This window comes from Procambarus clarkii, chromosome 77, assembly GCF_040958095.1.
Source record: "Procambarus clarkii isolate CNS0578487 chromosome 77, FALCON_Pclarkii_2.0, whole genome shotgun sequence".
Taxonomy (NCBI): domain Eukaryota; kingdom Metazoa; phylum Arthropoda; class Malacostraca; order Decapoda; family Cambaridae; genus Procambarus; species Procambarus clarkii.
Genome location: NC_091226.1, coordinates 22,667,813 through 22,672,726, shown reverse-complemented (window position 1 = coordinate 22,672,726; position 4,914 = coordinate 22,667,813).

Here is a 4,914-nt window from a genome sequence, read left to right as displayed (position 1 = left end):
GTTCTTGTGAGAGCATGCCCCCCCCCTGTTGTTCTTGTGAGAGCATGCCCCCCCTGTTGTTCATGTAAGAGCATGCCCCTGTTGTTCTTGTGAGAGCATGCCCCCTGTTGTTCTTGTGAGAGCATGCCCCCTGTTGTTCTTGTGAGAGCATGCCCCCCCCCCTGTTGTTCTTGTGAGAGCATGCCCCCCCCCCTGTTGTTCTTGTGAGAGCATGCCCCCCCCCCTGTTGTTCATGTAAGAGCATGCCCCTGTTGTTCATGTAAGAGCATGCCCCCTGTTGTTCTTGTGAGAGCATGCCCCCTGTTGTTCATGTAAGAGCATGCCCCCTGTTGTTCATGTAAGAGCATGCCCCCTGTTGTTCTTGTGAGAGCATGCCCCTGTTGTTCATGTAAGAGCATGCCCCCTGTTGTTCATGTAAGAGCATGCCCCTGTTGTTCATGTAAGAGCATGCCCCCTGTTGTTCATGTAAGAGCATGCCCCTGTTGTTCATGTAAGAGCATGCCCCCTGTTGTTCTTGTGAGAGCATATCCTCTGTTATTTTTTTTAATTTTACCTTGAGAGGCGAGTTTATTGGGCAGCGCCGCTCATTCTGTAAATGGACACACCGCCATAGCAACATGTACAACACTCCCCTATAGGAAGAAAACCCGCTGGGTTGTTCATCGTGTCACTTGTACCCAGACACAGCTGGGACTTCTTTAACTACCTCAAATGAACAGCTCCTCAAACAAGAAGATTAACATCTGTCAACCCTTAAAAGCTTACTTTATCTTGCGGGTGCAAAATGGGGGTAATCTTTTAAGAACAGTATCAATATTTGACAAATAGTGTTTTCCTAACTCAAACAATGTATGGTTTATTATTCTACGCATATTTCTAGTGTCTCTCAGGTGTTCACATTCACGTAGATACCGGTCAAGGCGGTGTCCATCACTCTCACCACAGATTCTATAACTCCGCTGATCAACTGTTGTTTCCATTCCGAATCAACATAGATATTTGTATCCAAGATGAATTCTCGCTATTACTGATTCTCTCCCGCGTCCTCCTCCTCTTCGTTCATAATGATTAGGATTGTCATCTGCAACCATGTTGTACCATCGTACAGATTCACTGGTTTGTTCTTCTATCCTCCTTTCTTCATCACTACTTGTCACGGTGATGTTGCCTGACAATATCTCTCTCAGTATCTAATAATTATCAATATCTAATAGTTTGTAGAAGAGTCTTGGGTATGAAGAATTCAGTATGGTCTCCTTCAGCGCCTTCAGCAGCCAGCACATCTGCTCGTTCAGTTCCACATATTCCAACATGGGAGGGGATCCACAGAAACTTGACGACTCTTCGCTGGTTGGTTAGTACCCTCACAGTTCTTAATTTCAGCGACTATCGCAAGATTTTCTGCCTGATTTCTACTTAGGTTTTGCAATGCAGCATTTGAATCAGTGCAAATCACTGCACCATTAGTGTTTCGTTCAAGAAACCTTAACGCCATAACAATGGCAGTTAGCTCTGCTTTCGTTGAAGAGACATAGTTCTCAATGCCCGGTTTTTCTTCATTTCTGCGTTGAAAAGCATTGTCCTTAATTACAGTGTATGCTGCAACAGCCCTGCCATTGACAGGATTAGATGACCCGTCAGTGTAGATTTGATCTACTTAATTTCCGGCTTCATTATAAATTTCCTCGAGATACTTGTGCCTTATTTCTTGTGGTAACATGTTGGATTTTTTCGTTGTCATTTCATTGATGATAATCCTGCATGAGTCATCCTCTCTACAGTCAGGAGCTCACGGGCTTGCTCTAGCAGGTGAAGATCTCCGAGGTAGCAGACTGATCTGTGATGCCATTGTTTGCTTCTCCTCTTTCCTCCTGTTAGCAGCACAGAACTCATAATTTTCTTGTCAATATCATTGTAATAGGGATCTCTGGCTATCCTAATGGCAAGCTTAGCATTCAGTTCCTTAATTCTGCTTTTAACACTTTGGAGGGACAGCTCCTCTCGTAGATTAGACGTTTTGGCAGTTTTTGGAACTCCAAGAATGATTATCATGGCTTCATTTTGAATGCTTTCGAGCCTTTTCGTATCGCTTTGAGAGTAGGTGCATAAAACTGGTGCGGTATAGACTATGACGGAGCGCACATATAGGCTGTGTACATCATTTTAAGCACGGCAATAGAGGTTCCATGTCCATTCCAGGTCACAGCTTTCAGTGCCCCCTGTTGTTTTTGTGAGAGCATGCTCCTATTGTTCATGTGAAAGCATGCCCCTGTTGTTATTGTGAAGACATGCCCCTGTTGTTCATGTAAGAACATACCCCCTGTTGTATGAAACTATAGAAAAGAGTGCCCAATGACTGTCCTAGTATTTCTGTTCTTTCAACTGGTATATATCAGCACAAAATATAAAAACAATTTAAAGTCCCGCTCTTGTGCCAGCTAAGTCCACTATGGGCTCACTATAGCCCGTGCTACTTGCCGCTCCTGTGCCAGGTAACTCACTATAGCCCGTGCTACTTGCCGCTCCTGTGCCAGGTAACTCACTATAGCCCGTGCTACTTGCCGCTCCTGTGCCAGGTAACTCACTATAGCCCGTGCTACTTGCCGCTCCTGTGCCAGGTAACTCACTATAGCCCGTGCTACTTGCCGCTCCTGTGCCAGGTAACTCACTATAGCCCGTGCTACTTGCCGCTCCTGTGCCAGGTAACTCACTATAGCCCGTGCTACTTGCCGCTCCTGTGCCAGGTAACTCACTATAGCCCGTGCTACTTGCCGCTCCTGTGCCAGGTAACTCACTATAGCCCGTGCTACTTGCCGCTCCTGTGCCAGGTAACTCACTATAGCCCGTGCTACTTGGAACTTCGTGTTCCGAGTAGTTAAATCTAAAATATTCTAAAACATCATCATAATAAAACAGAAAACGGAACAAGGGATACAAAAAATCTGATTCAGGATAGACTTGGGTAAATCAATGTTAGACTATAAATTTGTTGACTTATGGATGAAATTATCAGGTGAAAGATTAAACGCAGGAGCGGAGGAGGTTTCATGTTTATGCATTAATGATTTCTTAGGATATAAATAGACGTTTTATCACATAGTCAATAAGACCTTCATCAGTTGCCTTTATTCTTTGTTTATTATGCTCTTTGATAAGATACTTCAAGTTTTTGGTAGTTCTGCTTACTTAATGGCCTCAGCTCTACTTTAATGGCCTCAGCTCTACTTCACTACTGGCCTCAGCTCAACTTTAATGGCCTCAACTCTACTTTAATGGCCTCAGCTCTACTTTAATGGCCTCAGCTCTACTTCACTACTGGCCTCAGCTCAACTTTAATGGTCTCAGCTCAACTTTAATGGCCTCAGCTCTACTTTAATGGCCTCAGCTCTACTTCACTACTGGCCTCAGCTCAACTTTAATGGCCTCAGCTCTACTTATTTAATGGCCTCAGCTCTACTTCACTAATGGCCTCAGCTCAACTTTAATGGCCTCAGCTCTACTTAATGGCCTCAGCTCAACTTTAATGGCCTCAGCTCTACTTCACTAATGGCCTCAGCTCTACTTCACTAATGGCCTCAGCTCTACTTCACTAATGGCCTCAGCTCTACTTCACTAATGACCTCAGCTCTACTTCTCTAATTGCCTCAGCTCTACTTCTCTAATTGCCTCAGCCCTACTTCTCTAATTGCCTCATCTCTACTTCTTTAATGACCTCAGATCTACTTCTCTAATGGCCTCAACTCTACTTCTCTAATGGCCTCAGCTCTACTTCTCTAATGGCCTCAGCTCTACTTCTCTAATGGCCCCAGCTCTACTTCTCTAATGGAGTCAGCTCTACTTTTCTAAAGGCCTCAGCTCTACTTCTTTAATGGACTCAGCTCTACTTCACTAATGGCCTCAGCTTTACTTCTTTAATGGCCTCAGCTCTACTTCTCTAATGGAGCCAGCTCTACTTCTCTAATGGCCTCAGCTCTACTTCTCTAATAGCTTCAGCTCAACGTCTTTAATGGCCTCAGCTCTACTTCTATCATTGCCGCAGCTCTACTGCTCAACTGGCCTCAGCTCTACTTCTATCATTGCCGCAGCTCTACTGATCAAATGGCCTCAGCTCTACTTCTCTAATGGCCTCAGCTCTACGTCTCTAATGGTCTCAGCTCTACATCACTAATGGCCTCAGCTCTACTTCACTAATGGCCTCAGCTCTACTTCGCTAATGGCCTCAGCTCTACTTCACTAATGGCCTCAGCTCAACGTCTCTAATGGCCTCAGCTCTACTTCTATCATTGCCGCAGCTCTACTGCTCAAATGGCCTCAGCTCTACTTCTCTAATGGAGCCAGCTCTACTTCTCTAATGGCCTCAGCTCTACTTCTCTAATGGCCTCAGCTCTACTTCTCTAATGGCCTCAGCTCTACTTCTCTAATGGCCTCAGCTCTACTTCTCTAATGGCCTCAGCTCTACATCTCTAATGGCCTCAGCTCTACTTCACTAATGGCCTCAGCTCTACTTCGCTAATGGCCTCAGCTCTACTTCGCTAATGGCCTCAGCTCTACTTCGCTAATGGCCTCAGCTCTACTTCGCTAATGGCCTCAGCTCTACTTCACTAATGGCCTCAGCTCTACTTCACTAATGGCCTCAGCTCTACTTCGCTAATGGCCTCAGCTCTACTTCGCTAATGGCCTCAGCTCTACTTCGCTAATGGCCTCAGCTCTACGTCTCTAGTGGCTTCAGCTCTACTTCACTAATGGCCTCAGCTCTACTTCACTAATGGCCTCAACTCTACTTCGCTAATGGCCTCAGATCTACTTCACTAATGGCCTCAGCTCTACTTCACTAATGGCCTCAGCTCTACTTCACTAATGGCCTCAGATCTACTTCACTAATGGCCTCAGATCTACTTCACTAATGGCCTCAGA